This window comes from Corythoichthys intestinalis, chromosome 9 (assembly GCF_030265065.1).
Source record: "Corythoichthys intestinalis isolate RoL2023-P3 chromosome 9, ASM3026506v1, whole genome shotgun sequence".
Classification (NCBI taxonomy): Eukaryota; Metazoa; Chordata; class Actinopteri; order Syngnathiformes; family Syngnathidae; genus Corythoichthys; species Corythoichthys intestinalis.
Genome location: NC_080403.1, coordinates 22,602,647 through 22,619,886, shown reverse-complemented (window position 1 = coordinate 22,619,886; position 17,240 = coordinate 22,602,647). Strand labels below are relative to the sequence as shown.

Here is a 17,240-nt window from a genome sequence, read left to right as displayed (position 1 = left end):
ATAAATACTGGCGAACGGAGGTCGGAGGAGGACCATAGAGATCGTAGACATTTTACAGCTGTATAGTCGAGCCAGTTCATGGATGCGTGCACCACGCTCATATTTTTCTATCATTTCAATTTTCATTTTATTTGTAAGCCTCACCTTTTTCAGTTTTTTTTCTCACCACCTGCACTAACATACTTGGAACCCATGTTGATTTCTGTCACAAGAAAACGCGGTGCGTCCGTCTAGCGGGAAAACAAAAACTGCTGCGCTGTCATAAATCGTCGTATTTCGAGCATGTTGTCGGATATAGAAACAAATGGTGAGTCAAATTTTAAGTCGGGTGTCGAAAATATCGTGTGTTGAAGCGATCGTATGTCGAGGTTGCCTGAACTCCAGACTCAACGCTGTTCCAGCGGTAGTCTAGCGACCATTCCGCGGAACAAATTTCCAGGGCGGAGAAAGCCACAGCAAACAGACAGCAGAGTGGACTAATGAGCGATGGGCAGACGTGACGTTGGTAAAGCGACAAGAAACTAGCGCGTCAAAATAAACATACAAGGAGAGCAGAAAACTGAGACGTTTATTCAACATGGCTAGCGCGAGACAGACTGTTGGTTTTAGCGACAAAATGTGTTTTTGGTCATTTAAAACTGGATTTACTGCGGATTAGAACATATTTTGGGCTCTCCCATTCACCATCTGTGTTGTTGTGGAGACGACTTCTGACGCGCAAGAGTGACACAGTTCGTTAAGAGCACGTCACGCAAATAAACAAATCTCATTGCACGGATGATTTCGTACAGGCTCGAGAGGCCATTAAGGAGCTGGGTCCCAGACTCTTCTCACGGTGTTTAAAAAATACAGGGAGAAAAGTCTGGCCGTGCCAGGCAAATGTCAAGGTACCAATGTACTGGTATTTGATTGTGTCCTTTAGAATTAATTCATTCATTTAATCCTTGGGAAATTCTGTTCAGACAGTTGTGAAAAAAATAGTTTCCCTTAACACAAAAATATGATAGTCCCTATTTACTCATTCAATACCAGCCATTTGCCAAAAAGACAGACCATTTCATATAATTTTGACTTATCTTTCACACCCACAGAATATTGTTATACAGTAGTATTATACATGCAACGACTCTCCCAAATGAAAGAACAAACTTTTTTCACAAAAAAACAAAACAAAAATGCTCAAAACAATTCTGCTTGATAGTTGTTTCTTAATAGACGTAAAAATATGTCCTTGGTACTGCACGAGAGCACATCATATAGTTGGATTCAACTTGGAAATGAAATGATCACATTCCAAATCTAACGGGCAGTCTGCCTATGTGTGTCTCTCTCTCTTTCTCTCACTCTCCCTTCTGGCCATTACATGATCAATAACTTGATTTAGTACCAAACCTGCCAAAAGTCAATGTTATTTATGTAACCCACATGCGTTCTCTGAGGAGACAGAGACAGCACAGCGTTGGTTCACTTGGCGTGTGGATGCTACAGTTATAAGGCGTGATGTCTCTCTCTCCATAAGAGACACGCGCCCCGAGCCAAAACAGCCTTTCATCCTGCCAAAGCCATGCATTATTGATGATCAGAGCAAGAGTACAGAGACGTGCTCAAACACACACTGCGCTTCCCTCTGTGGCGGCCCATAATATGTATGGGAATTTGTGTGCCGATGTGTGTGCGTGAGGGAGACTTAACAGGTGGGCCGGGTTCTTGAACAGCGGCCGGCCAGGGAACCAATGAGAGGCCGGATGACGCCACACCAGGTTATCATTGGCTCACAGCCGCCGTGTCAACAAGCAGCATCTCTGGCATGTGTTGCTCTTTGTGCCTCGCTGAGCACAACAGCGATACACATGTGCGATGCCATCATTTCCAGCAGTTTCAAGCGTCAAACTGATGCAACGCCCGTTTTTACGACGAAGCCCTGAGCCGGCGGCGTGGCCAACACAAAGACTAACTTCTTCAGAGAGTTCGCACTTCCTGCAAACAGGAACAATAACACAGACGGGGCAGTGTTTTCCCGTCAGATTGAAGCATCTGTTTGCTCAGGGGGAATGCGGCAAGTGCATTATAGGCCTTGTTTGAGTATATTTTTTTTCTCTATAGTCTTGGGATTTCGTAATACTTCAAGTGAGGCTAGTGGTCAGGAGGTGTGACTTACAATGAAATAGTCTTGGTTTTGAATTTCAGCTCAGTCCTTCCTGTTGAAAATGTTCATATTCTGCCCATGTTTGCTTAAAAAAATTCCTATGGTACTAAAGCTTCCCTTCCCAAAAGCATGCATGTTTGGTTCATTGAGTCGCTCGGGTCTCCATGATATGAATGACAGTGTGATTCAGGTTGTCTCCCTGGACCAAATGATAAACACGTGGCCTTGATAAAGATAGATTTTTTTGGGTTTCAAAAGCAACACCAACAAATGCATGAATATAAATGTGTTCCAGAGTGCATATCGTCCACTGATTTCAATGTGATTTTAAACTTTCATGGATTAAAAAAAAAAAAGTAAAAATAGCATTGACAAACAGAGATCCCAGATGTAAAAATCAACATTATATAAGGAGTCCTCGTGTTATGATTAGGGTTGGGCATCGTTTGAAATTGAACCATTCCGGTTCCGATTCCGAACGATTCTGGCTTAGAAGCAGGGCAAAACAAAACAAAAAAAGAGGCAGGGTCAAAAAATTTATAGTTTAAAAATGTATTAGTTCATATTAATGTCTTAACTTCTCAATTTCTTGTATAAATTATATAAATTTAAAATGTATTATTCTTATTTTATTATCTATCATTAATACAATAGGATTTTTTTTAATTATATGAACTTCTCACAGGGCTATTTTTAACTTGTGTATAAAATACAGTATCAGTCTTTGAACGTGAATGTGATGAAGTTTCTTTCCACAGGAGTGCCCTTTCACAAAGATGTTTATTTTTCAAAAGCTCACGAAGAAAAATATTTACACATATTGTTTTGCCATACATGTACCTTAGCTGGGAGCTACAACGAAGCATTAGTATAAATTCTTCTATTGATAATAATTTGATGCAGAAAAGGCAAAATAATAAGGTTTCCTTATTTATAAAACCGATTCTGTTGTGTTTACAGACACATGCAGTTTATGTTGTGATAATACCAGTTAGGCCAGTGAGTGGTGCTGTTGAAGTGTGTACGTATAATGCGGAGAAGAAGAGATGAGAGTGTCTGGCTAGGATGCTATGTGATGTGATGTTATGTTTTCAGTGCTACGAGTTCATTAAAAAAGAAATCGAATGCTTCTTATGGCTGCTCCTTTCTAAATAACCAACACAACAGATTCTAAAACAAAAATGCTTTAAAGACTGTTTTTAACGGAGGCGTGTACTGCTTTAAGATGGCGGCTGTTTATCAACACCAGCGAGTCTGTCATTTCACATCTAGTTCTATATACATGTGATATCGACCATAGCCTGACGTAAAAATAGGATTTATTCTCTTACTATTCGATCCATCCATCCATCCTCTACTGCTTAATCCGGGGTCGGATTGCTGGGACAGCAGAAGACAGACGTGATGTATTGTTTTACTTACCTGGTTCTGACGGTGCAGCGTGTAGAATACATAGCACTCAGCTAGCTATGCACTTGTATTCCATGAAGCCGGTCATGCAGCCACGCAAATGTTGCACTGAGCTGACTGGTCTTTTTTTTTTTGTAAAGTTAAGCCAAACTTTTGAGCGCTGCCGCACCGTGTCCATGGTTGTAATCAAGTAGCAATGCACAAACACGCGCTTCTTGTGGCATTTTCTTCATGGTTTTTGGCAGCAATTTTTTTCCGCTTGGGGGTCAGTGCCATCGAAACATGGAATTGAAATTTAAAAATTTGAATGGTTCCGGGAGCATCGGAGTGCTAGAACCAGGTCACATCAATGCTCGATACCCAACCCTAGTTATGATATCCTCGACCTACGATGATTCAATTTAACAACTCCCGTGCCTCCTCCGCCATTATGTCCTCTGCACCATAGTTTCTGGTTAGCTACTAAATGCATATTACTTGTCTGTGTTTGTGTGCCGGGATTATCTTGCCATTTTTGCCATCTTTTTCACATTATGCCCCCAAAGAAGAAAACAGTCTTCAGATAAAACAATAGCAATTACCATGGAACTGAAGCTTAACATCGTCAAAAGAACAGTGGAACGCTGATGGACTAGAGGTGTGCATCGGCACTGCCCTCACGATTCGATTCGATTATGATTCGGAGGGCCACGATTCAATTCGATTCAATTCGATTCAGAGGGTCACGATTCGATTCGGTTCGATTCGGCAATACATCGCGATTCATTAAAGCCTGGGATGCATTAAAATTCTAAAGTAAAGCATATTTTTCGTGAATCATGAGGCAACACAAGCGGTCAGACATTAAACAACTTTTTATTGGCTCTTGTGTCACTCCTGGCTGAAGTCAAATGAAAATAGTATACTTTCAGATATATATTTAAAAAAAAACAGATCACAGCATTTAATTATTGCTTTGAATGAGACCAGGGCTTTCTCTTTTTTTTTTATTTATTTTTTTAACACACAGTAGCAGCCTTTCACATAAGTGCAACATCTGAACTCCTGTGCAAAATCAGTAATAACAGTCACAGTATTTTAGTCACAACGACCCATCAATAAAAATATTCAAGTAAATATTAAAGAAAACGACAAAGAAAATATTGTAGTGCAGCAGCATCTTTGTCGCAAAATGTCAATCATTTACGTGCGGGTCGGGTCGGGTCGGACTTCTCTCTCGCTATCTTTTTTAAAATAAATATATATTTGTAAACTAAAACGTTGTATGGATATTAAACTAAGGAATATTTGTTATAAAATAAATAAATTGAAAAAAAACAGAAGAGGCGCTTTGGTAATCCTAAACATGAGCCGCAGCTGAGCCAGTGCATTGGTTGCGCACATGAACGCCGTGGCCCCGCTTTCCTTTTAATCTTCCCCTCGCGCTCTAGTGCTCACTGCGAGTCTGCAACTCTGCATCCTGGTATTTTTTTCGAATTTCGATATAGACCCCACTCACCAACGTCACACAATGACGTGTCGCTTTATCCGGCCACCATATTGTCCGTCATTGTTTATCCGTATTCTCAATGGTTTCAATTTGTCGTGCAATTTATAGTGCAATTCATGGAAGCCCAGGTGCTCTCAGACGCTGTAAACTCATTGGATGCATTGCATAAAAGGCGTTATGTGGAAAAGCTTCAGTCTATCCATTCGCCAGATCCATATTTGATGCCTAAATCGATATTTTTCGACCCGCTGTCTTCGCCGTCTCTGCCTGACATCTGCTACCCTGATATCTACAACTATCTTGTCCACAAAAACTCAGCCTATTCTCACGAAACTTTGAAAAACTTTAAGAGCAGCACTCTAAGCAACATTACCCCGTGTGACCCTATACTTCCAATTTTCTAAAATGGCGACAATCAATAAAAAAAAAAAAAAGATGACTGCGATGGCCGACGCTTCAAGGATAGGTGAAAATTGAACTATTTCTTCAATAAAATACGCAACAACTGTGTCTGCCTCATTTGCAAAGAGACAGTCGCTGTTTTCAAAGAGTTCGATGTGACGCGATATTACCAAACAAGACACGCTGACATGTACGACATTACAGGGAAGATACGCAGCGAGAAATTAAAGCAACTTGAAGCTAGTTTAATTTCACAGCAGCAGTATTTCGCAAGAGCCCGAGTGACGAAAGAGAACACCACAAAGGCGAGATTGTTGAAATTATGAATTAAAAAAATAATAATAAAGCAAATGTGACACACAGAAGGGCTTGCTAAAATTTGTTTAAATATATTGTTCTACGTAAATCAGCCAGGGTAGCCCCACACATTTTTACCACACCAAATCTGGCCCCCTTTGCAAAAAGTTTGGACACCCCTGTTTAACTGATGATCCGTAGACGAGGCCAGCTTCTTTCACTTGTTACCAGCTAAATATTATTCAAAAAATAATGATGGCGGAAGAAATAAACATCTTGAATTTGAAACTGTATGATCACGTACAACTAGACTCAGAGATAGTTTTTTTTCCCAGGGCCATCCGCGTTCTCAACACTGAACAGCACTAATTGTTCATGATGCTGCTATGTAGCGACTTTTGCACAATAATTTATTCTTTGTCTTTTATTTAGTAGTATGTTTAAGTTGTGTGTTATTTTACGGTCTTGTGTTTTATGGTCCCACAGAGTAGCTTTCCAATTTCGTTGTTTGCTTGGCTTTCAATGACAATAAAGGAATTGAATTGTCGGCGATAAGCCTCGCAATTATCTTAATTGTGGTTGTCAGCCCAAAACCCTCTAAATATATATTAAGTGCATCTTACCAGATATAAAACGACTACTACATAATCTGTGGTAGGCCTGAACGATATTGGAAAAAACTTGCTGCGATTTTTTTTGGGTTTGCGATATATTGCGATATTATATTGCGATATTTAAAAAAAATTATATATTTTTTTTTCAAGAAATTTTCACAAGATGACTTAAATAGCTGTTTGGAAAGACTTTAGATGACTCACCATCACCACAGTGTACAGTAATCCATTGTTTTTCGCGGCTAATGGGGACCAGAACCCGCCGCGATAAGTGAAAACCGCGAAGTAGCGCACCTCCCCCACTTTTTTTTTGTTTTGTTTGTTTGTTTGTTTTTTTTGTGTGGTTTTTGTGCCCAATGTATTTATAGAGATTTAGCATTGGAAAGAGATACATATAAGACATGTTTTTTTCTCACTTTTCCCCCCAAAGTGATTTAAAAAATGTATATAAATAAATGTTTTTTAAGCACTTCAAATGTCATAATTATGATGTTTTAAACATAACTGTCCAACCAAATCATTTTTGAACAAGAATAAAGTACTGTAGCAGATAAATGCTTGGCTTTATTGAATGCTTCTGTTTATCTACTTTAGCTGTGACCGTTGAAGTGACATGTAGAAATTTCAAACTCCTCATGATCACTTCTGGCATTTAAATGTCTCCAACGTCCCCACAGTACACACATTCATTCCAGCGCGGCTTCCTTGCAACTGTTTAACAAGTTAAACGATGATTGACAGATGCCTGTGTGAAGTCTGCTTCTTTGGCCCGATCAAAGCCATCGTTGTGCCGCAGTGACTGAGAGGATCAAAAGCCTGGGAGAGGGAGGGTAGGAGGCTGTGCGCAGACCAGAAAGTGAGGCGTATGTGGATCCAAAAAAAAAGAAAAACTATCTCACGTGCTTGCGATGGGACTATATACCCTACCCACCGACGTCACAAAACCACGTGCTCGCTGTGTGGTTCCGCCCACTTGTCCGTCATTTTGTCTCTGTATTAGCATTGTTTTCAATTGATCGAGGAATTTAAAATGCATTTCATGGAAGACCCGGTGCTTTCTGATGCCGTAAACTCACTGGATGTGTTGCATAAAAGGCGTTATGTGGAAAAGCTTCGTTCTATACAGTCGCCAGATCCATATTTGATGCCCAAATCGATGTTTTTCGACCCACTGTCTTCGCCCTGTCTGCCTGACATCTGCTACGCTGATATTTACAATTATCTTGTCCACACAAAATCAGCCTATTCTTACAAAAATTTGAAAAACTTCAAGAGCTTGGAGGCTTATAAATACTTCGTTGCTGGTTGGGTGAAACAGGTCCTCGTCCACGAAAATTCGGCAGGAATCTATCTTGTGCTTGGAAAGGTGAGTTACGAAATTTTCAATTCAAAATCTTTTGTTATTGCTAACATCCACTGTCAAGTCTAATGTATTTCATGTCGTTTGTCAATGGAGTTAAGGCTTTTAATTTTTATATGGTTTACCGATAGCACTCTCACTACATACATACGTGTATGTTGTCGGCGATTAGCCTAGCAATGATCTTAATTGTGGTTATTTGTCAGCCCCGTAGACGAGGCCAGTTTCTTTCACTTGGTACCAGCTAAATATTATTCAAAAAATAACGATGGTGGAAGAAAGGGAAGTCACAAACATCTTGAATTTGAAACTATGTCGTACTATGTCGTATGTTGTCGGCGATTAGCCTCGCAATGATCTTAATTGTGGTTATTTGTCAGCCCAAAACCCTCTAAGTATATCTTAAATGCATCTTACCGGATATAAAATGACTACTACATAGTCTGTGGTGATTTTTTGGTGCCCAGTTTTCACGTCGAATTGCAGCCGTCCATTTCGCTCTCCTCTTTGGATCCCTCGGAATACGGTAAAACTTCAAGTCTCTCTTTCCATCTTCTCTGTTAGTGCAACCAACAGCCACACACGCCTTCACCATTTTGATTATTAATGTTAAGGAGCAGAAAAACACGCCGTAAATAGGAGAAATGTACGTAGCCGTAACAGGTTAACACTATGTTTTGACGGACAAGTGGGCGGTACCATTCAGGAGAGCGGAGTTGTGACGTCACGTGGGTAGGGTCTATTGCGCACACGCACATCGCGATGGCGATGTTTAAACGATATATCGTTCAGGCTTAATCTGTGGCGATCGTTTGGTGCCCAGTTTTCTCGTCGAATTGCAGCAGTCCATCTCGCTCCCCTCTCCGGGTCTCTCGAAATACGGTAGAACTTCAAGTCTCTCCGTCTATCTTCTCTGTTAGTGCAACCAACCACCACACATGCCTTCACCATTTTGATTACTAATGTTAACGGGCAGAAAAACACGCCATAATAGGAGGAATTTACGTAGTGGTAATGCGTAAACACGATGAGCTGACGGACAATATGGCGCGGAGGCGTGGTTGTGACGTCATGTGAGTGGGGTCTATAGAGCATCAAGAGGCGAAAAGCAAACTAAAGACGGGGGGATTGAAAAGGCAAGAAGCAGTGTGTGGAAAGGATTTATGTGTGGAAAGGATTTAAATTGATAGTGGAAGATGCACACAAAAAATTGTGTCGGCCTTGCCGAATGCAACAAATGTGGCGTGCGCTTTGCTCTCGTACGAGAGCAGAAAGACTGGCACCTTCACGCTGAGCAGACATTTTAAAAACTGTACTGGCCTAACAGATGATATTAGTCACACATCGTTATTATCAATTGTTTCGAAGGCTGCACCTCTTCGTGCTAAGCAGGACATCGTGGAGTTTGTGCATGGTGTTCCTTAAAATGTTATTATTTATTTTGTTTCAGTGCTCCGTAAGGCAGCTTGTTCTTTTGTATGTTCTGATGCGAGTCATTAAAATAATGTTATTTAAAAGTTTTTTAGTTTATTTTTGTATATGCAGCTGTTGCTCTCCTTGTCAGAGAGGCGCGTCAATGCGTTATTTCATTGTGTAAATGCATTTATAATTATCATAAAAATATGTAGACGATTTAAACATTGAGAAACCTTGTGTTTTTTTCTGTCAACTCGAAGAAATTAAAATAAATGTCTTGCATTTTGCCGAGGAAATGACGCGTGTACTATCCACCTGATAGAACGGACACACAAATATAAAAGATATAAATGTTTATTGAATATGCATCTTACAGTCTTGTTTAACTTGGAGAGTTTGTTACAAAAGACAGGTTTTAATTTATCATTATGCACATAGGCATCGTCCCAATTGTGTTCACACAAAACGCAACCACGCATTGCATCCCCGCATTTGCTCCTCCTGCTGAGTCCTCACAAATAAAACGGGCTCGGGCCTACAAATGAAACGTACATTTTCGGGGGGTTTTCGGGCTTGAGCCTACAAATAAAACGTCAAATTTCGGGCTCTCGGCCTTCAATATACGCGGGCCGGGTCGGGTCGGGCTGGATTTTTTTAGGCCCGAACTAAGGTCTAATCGAGAGAGCAGAGAGATAGGACATAACATAACAATGGCTGAAGCGGAGAAAGAGGGAGCGAGAAAGATTATTGATGCACCTAACACATTGAAAACAGACATCTGGAGACATTTTGGCTTCTACGAGATTGATGGGAAACTTGACCAGAGTTCTGCGGTGTGTAAAAAATGAAACATGAGAATAATAATACAAATGGGGAAACCAAATCTGTTGCATTACCGGAATTGCGCAGGGAAGATTTTTGAACGGAGTTTTATATTTTAAAATGCGCTGAATCGATTAGGCTTGTTGCCCGCATCGAATCGAATCTTTCATGCCCCGCATCAGGATGCATCGCCGCATCGATTATTGTTGACACCCTTACGATGGACATCGGTAAAGATATGCTGCGTTCAGAGCTCAGACCAAAGTTAAACCGTTGCGTGAAAACGCCTTGCTTGTCACCAAAGGGAGATTTGTGTTCACACAGACCCTACATGGCCGATAGTCAAGTCAAACAATTTTCAATTCCGTTAACAAGGACAAGTAATAAATCGGGTTGTAAGTATGGTTCAGGTTGCAATGTTGATGTGTTGAGTGCCATGTTTTCTGGGCTGTCCCTAAGCGCACCGTGTATCTGACTGGAGTGAGAGACGGAAGGGTGAAGGAGTTTGCGAATGCTTTTGTAGTCATGTTCCGTGCTTTTGGTTGCAAATATACCATAGAAAACCTAAACTCCCCATCCACCTCTCAGCAATAAAGCAATAAACTAAGAGTGTAACGGTATTTGTATTCGTCCCATACAGTCATGGTATGGGCATCACGGTTTGGTGCACTCAGTCAGACTGTGAATGAGTTACAATAAATAAATAAATAAAAATCCATGTCCGAGTTAGTTCTCCTTCAATTCAAGGGCCAGTAGAGGTAGTGCGCCTCAATGAACAACTGACATTACAGGAAAAAGAAGATGAACCAAAACAGATGAAGTAGTTATCATAGCTCACTCCTAGGAAAGTTATGGCGAATGTACAGAATGGGAACTATAAAATGCAGTATTACTAAGACTTTTTAAAGTGTATTTACTTTATATTTTCTAATCAGTAAATGTTTACTTTGCTCTAGCCCAAGGGTGAAGTAATTAAAACACTGAGTATCTTTAAACTATTTCAAGAGATGGTCTAAGTTTTGGAACTATTTGAACTTATTCTGTTTTAACCAATATAAAAACATGTTGGAGTGTATTTTCACTGGTAATGATTATAGTTAACTGTGTGTAATCCAATGTTGAAAAAGGTAGTACAGTATCTTATTTTTATGAAAAAGGTTGCCAGGTGGCGAGTGCTACCTGACTAACTGTTACCTCGGCTGATCCCTCCAAAAAAGCCTTTTGTTTTTTCTGTAGTACCGAATCGTGACCCCCATACGGAGGTACGTACTGAACCGTGAATTGTGTGTACTGTTACACCCCTAGTAAGTCCAAAATGTTTTTTTTTTTTTTTACTTTCATGTACTTTCCTTTTTTTATACTAAGTATTTTGACATATATTTCAACCTTAATAGTGAACTCTGACTTGCGCGGAAATTCCTGTTACGTCGGCAGCATAGAAACGGAACTTAACTCAAGGACTCCCTGTATTTTGATGGCAAAGATTCACCTGATTCAATGAGGAGGTCTGCTTATGAAATAAAAAAAGAAAGAGAATGCGGATTAAACTATGGTAATGTAAAAACTTTGCATTAAATTCACACTGATATTTTTTCATGCTTCTTTATGGACCAGATGCTAATAACCTGTTCACTTCCCATGTCATTCTTACTTGGACACAAAGGCTAGAGAAAAATTATTTATAACAGGGTTTTCGCCAAGTGCTTTAGAAGCCTGGCAGGCTAAATTGCTTGGGAGGAGAATTTACAAAAATTATGTAAATCTTTTATAGTTATTTTGGGAAAGTTAACACGGTATTAGAAATAACACCAGTTTTTTGACCGGAAAAGACTGAGTAACATTTGGATTGAAAGAATTTTCCTTCAAAGACCCATTGCCAAACTGACAGATGATTTGCTGGTATAAGTCATAAATCGTCTTCTGAAGGTTTATTTTTGCGAGTTTTGGAGGTTGGTCTTGAACTTAAAATTTATGATGTTTCATGTTTACATTTTCCTAACAAAACTACTGCAAAGTAAATGTCAAGAACGCTCTTTTCAAGCTACGCAAAGACTGGCTTTGCCAGAGCAAGGGGAGGCCTCACTGAGCCTAGGGGGATGTGCCCTGCATTGATGTTTCTAATGAAGAGCACTGAGCTCCATTGATCCGCCGTGGAAGAGAGTGAGCTGTCAAAAGCAATCAGACAAGTCAAAGACACTTTTTTTTCATTGCAGCACTGAGCTGCCGAAGTGAGCACGATACTGTTGGGGAGGAGGAGCAGCTCAACCTCCCACAGCAGCACACGCAACTTTGATGCTTTTCTAGGCCTACTGTTGTACTTGCTCAATAAGGGAACGCCACCATCTAACAATGACAACTTAAAAGGGTATACGCCAGACGTAGAAAAGCAATGTCGTAAACCGAACTGATTAAAAACAGTCTGAAAATCATGATTTGAGCGACCTACATTAAGCTTTGGAATTACCCAATTTTTTTTCATGTGTTACTTACTTGTTAACAGCCTGAATCTATTCAATTGGGGTAAACGATAAATGACCCACAGACCAATGAATGCCTAACTTGCGTCTTTTAATGGTGTCATTAAGAATTACAAATAAATTTCATAATGGATGTATGACCAGAATATTTGTTGTTATTGTTGCATCAAACATTACTTCAGTTGGTATTACCTCCAACTGAAGAGGAAAGAAGACAAACACCAAAGTAAACAAGGTATGCTCAATGTATGTTAGAGTGGCTGGGTGAATAACCAATGATTAATATATGTATGAAAAGAAAATACATTTAAAAAAGATCTGTCGCTCAATATTTTTGATGTAGACAATTACAATGTTATTCTTGTCCTTGGACAAAATTGAACAGAAAAGTATTACACATTAGGACCGAGTGATCTAGCCAAAAAAGGTCATATCTTTATATATCAGGGATGTCCTGATCCGATCTCGGGATCGGAAATCAGGCCATTTTTGAGAGAATCGGACTTAGGTGAAAAGGATCGGGTTTTTAATTTATGCTATATATACAGTAATTTTAAAAATCCTATTGTGCTGGATTGAGTCGCCATGGTTTAGAGTCGGTTAACATTTTACAGTATGTTACTGCCCCCTTGTGGTTATAATAATTCACTGCATCCATTGTGTGACGCGGTTTGGAACATATGCTCATACTCTGTTGATTGCGTTCTGTTACGTTTCTGCCTTGGAATTTATATGTTGGTAAGTATTTTACATCTATATCACCTTGTTAAAATCCACTATATGTGTGTTTATGGGTAAAAGCTGTATGAACTAAATTTGTTAAGTCCTGCTGTATGGAGGCTAACTTCTTATACTGTAGCCTGTAGTTCAAATGAAGTGTAGCGTCTACATGGTATTTGTATACCGAGGTGTATTGTGCAGTTGTGTTAAATGCATGCATGTTTCTTTGTTACAGTTTTACAAACTTAAACAAATTATAGTGGAACCTGGACATACGATCGCTTCGACACACGATCTTTTCGACATCAGACGTAAAATTTGACTCGCAATTTGTTTCTACATCCAACGACATGCTCTAAATACGACAATCTTTGACAGCACCACAGTTTCTTTGTTTTCCCACAAGACGGACGCACGGCATATTTTCTTGTGAGAGAAATCAACATGGGTTCCACCAATGTTAGTGCAGGTGGTGAAAAAAACGGAAAAAGGTGATGCTTACCCTTGACATGAAGAGGGATATGATAGGAAAATATGAGCTTGGGATGCGCATCTGTGATATGGCTCAAAAATACAGCCGTAGAATGTCTATCTCGGAGGTCCTCCTCCGTTCGACAGTCTTTATAAGTTAAGGTGGCAATTATTATTATGGTAACATCGCCAAAGAAATCGCCAGCTTTGTCAGGTTTCTAATCATTTATTCCATCAACTTGTGCAACACAACACGCCTAGTGTCCCCCGCAGCAAGTGAATAAAATGAAAGTAGAAAGGTTCACTCTGTCAAGTCAGCCACGCGATGTATTCAGGTACACCATGCAAACACATGCGCCACATTAGAACCCAGTTTGCTAAATTATTACAGGTATTATTATTATTACGATTGTTATATTATTATTCCCATTTTTATTCATAATTTATTTGTTTTGCTCTTTGTAATTGATATTTGCAACAGTTTATTAAGAATTTAGTGTAGGTTTTCGAGCTGTTGAACGAATTAATGGAATTATAATGTATTCTCATGGGAAAATCCTGCTCGACATACGACCATTTCGACTTACAAACAAGGTCCTCGAACGAATTAACTTCTTATGTAGAGGTACAACTGTACTGAAATTCTACACCGTTTCCTCCATTGATTTCAACTTGGTCGACCAATATTTCAATGTCCAATGCCAGAAATACAATGGCATTGCCAAAAGAAACAAAAATTTATTTGTTTTATCCTCCGCAACACTTCCTGAAAAAGAGGAAGAGGAAGTACTGTAAACATTAGACTACTGCAACATGTTTGGAACTTTTGTTTAAAAAAAATGAATTAATAAATTCCGGTATCGGATCGGGACTCGGTATCGGCAGATTCTTAAAATCAAGTGACTCGGATACAAAAATATGCCATTGTATAGTAGCTATAAGATAGCGAACGCTCAAAAAATGAAATATTTTTTTATATTAGAACACAATTTGTGTAATTTTCTGTGTTAGCTTTACAATTTGCCTCCCCTGGAAAGAAATAAACCGCTTGAAAAATCAACATTGGACTCTTTTTGAGGGACAGTTAAAAATCTGCCGAACTAGTTATATTGCATCTGCATATAGTCAACTAAATATGATACGGCTGATCACAGAGTTCAATATGAATTTTGTTCCGAACTTTGACCTCCATCTTAAAATCATCCAGCCTTACAACGAATGGAAAATCAACAGTACGTAAGGGGTTAAAATAATCATTTCGAGTGTGCAATTCACATAATATAATGTGCTCTTGCTTTGCCACAGAGCTGATAGCATGCAAGCAAGGACACTCCTTTAGTAGACACAGTGCAATTCCCTCTATTGCACAAATATCCTGGAGCAGCATTATAATCTGACTAGTGACACAGCACCATGCAAAGCACTTCAGCCTTTAAACCTCTGTGACACTGCACCGTGAAGCCCACAGCAGTAATTACAGCATAAACTTGTGGGCTCCCTATTAATACGGCACGCAGTACAATGGGGCACTTTTAATCAGCAGGGTTGCAAAGGCAGAATAATCTTTCTGGCCGAGTGTGTCGTCACCAGGAAGCAAAAAAAGGGGAGCATCTCATCTCCTGCTTTGCATGGACTTAAGAGTGGTTATGAAACCAACTCAAATTTGCAATGCATCACTCGACCTGTTTTTTTCTATATGTTAGGGCCTCTGAGGTTAACATGTTGGAGACCATTTCTCATTAAAAAGTAGCAGTGAGGTTACCAGATGATGTTTTTTTTTTTTTTTTTTTTTTTTTTTTTAAATATATAATTTAAAGGAGTTTGCAGATCCCTTTAACAGTGTTTTATCAATATAACACAGTATAATTCATGGCATATGCCACTGACATCAACAAGTATGTTCCTCACTAAGAATCAGAACATTCACTGCCACTGACAAGTATTTTGGAAACAATTTTACTGCTGCACAACCACCAGCAGATGGCAGCAAAGCACTATTTTCGATACGAGATCAACATAGTGAGTCCACATCGAGGTTATAATAGTTTTGTAAGTTTCATTGTGGTTATGTTATATTGAGTTTCAAATGTTTTTCCCCTCTCTAATTCAATTAGTTTTAATTATTGTTTATGGAGTGAATAGGATTAGTTTCTATTAGTTTTAATTTTGCTTGAAATTATTAGATTTAGTGTAGGTTTTTTTTGTTTGTTTTAACAGTTTGTTTTTACACACTTTGGGTTACGTATTTGTCAGATGCAGGATTAAAAATTGTTTGAACTGAAAAAAACGACAACATTTTGTAAGATAACAAAATTATAAAAAATGGCTGGCTATTTAGTGTCGGTGGAGCTGAACTGTAGGTGTCGGTGCAGAATGTCTTACTGCAGACATATTTTTTAGAAAAGGCTTGTTAAATTTCACACTTCACAGGTGGGCAGCACTCCTACGACCCAACTAGTATTTGTATACAAACATTAAAAAACAAATATTGCTTGTTTCTTTTGTGAACTGAATAAATGTGAAATGAACTGACAGGCCAGAGCTCATGCTCATGCAGGCCAAACTATGCTGAGACCTTATTTAAAATGCAGTTGACGTGTGTTTCCACAGGATGTGGTTGCAGGTTTAAGCATTTTAAAAATGCCATTTGTTTATCAGTAACAGCAACATTCAGCCATTTGTGCATGACTGTCTGACCTGGTAATGGCTCAATAGTGACAGCAGTGGCCTAAAGCCTTTTGGCAACAGATACACTGATTGCATATTGATATTTTAGCACTGTTTTAAGGGCCCAAATCATCTCTAAAACGTCCAATAAATCTGAAAATATTAAAACAACAACACAAGAATACAAAACAACAAAAAGTGTCATTTTTAACTTGGAATTGGTGCTTTAGCTGTTGATGAGAATATACTATGAGAATGTAATGTTGAATATAGTATATTAGTTTGAACATAAAATTTGCATAGGTCTAAAAAATGTTGATGCAGTGAGTATATGCTATATTTCACCAATTGCACAAGACTATAAGTCGATTTGCACAAAAAAACCTTAGTTTACTAGCCTAAGAATGGACATAAAACTTTTTTTTTTTTTTTTTTTTTTTTAAATCAAATGACAAAAGTCATTCAATAAACTATTCAAAACTCAAATGTCGAGTTAGCATGTGTGAGAAAGGTGTCAACTCATCACTCACCTTGCAACGAGGTAATGCTTTTATATTGAAGAGAAGCCTCTCGGTTAGTTGGCTGCGTTCTTCTCGTAACAGAGTAATCCTCTACAGATGCCAAAAATCGTTTATCAAAATTTTTTTTTAAATTGGCACTTTTTTGGGTAGAAACACTCGCATGTGACAGCACTTAAATTGCACGGTATTGTGAATGTTGTTGCCTCCTGCGAGCTCTTTAAGCGGATAAAATATGTAGCTTGCGCTGGATGAGTTTCCCGGTTGAAGATTGGCTAAACTCACGCGATATAATTTCTCATTCGTCCAATCGGTTTGCGTTGACAGGCGGTGCCGTGACGCGTGATTCAAAGACAGACATTGGACAAACACCGCTCGAGTGTGCTTTGCAGGTAATAAAACCAAGCCAACCCAGAAAAATATCAACTGAA

The 17,240-nt window shown here is 39.1% G+C and overlaps 1 protein-coding gene across 3 annotated transcripts in view; it reads right to left on the bottom strand.

Annotated features, from left to right (window-relative positions):
- arhgap9 (Rho GTPase activating protein 9) overlaps positions 1 to 17,201 on the bottom strand; it is a 55,185-nt gene extending 37,984 nt beyond the window's left edge. Inside the window, exon 1 of one of the 3 annotated variants that reach the window (XM_057847271.1) lies at positions 16,822 to 17,201. The gene's annotated coding sequence lies outside the window, so the exon portion shown is untranslated. The remainder of the gene's footprint in view (positions 1 to 16,821) is intronic. The other 2 variants (XM_057847272.1, XM_057847270.1) reach the window with 2 other exon arrangements.
- Between the last annotated feature and the right edge of the window lie 39 nt (positions 17,202 to 17,240).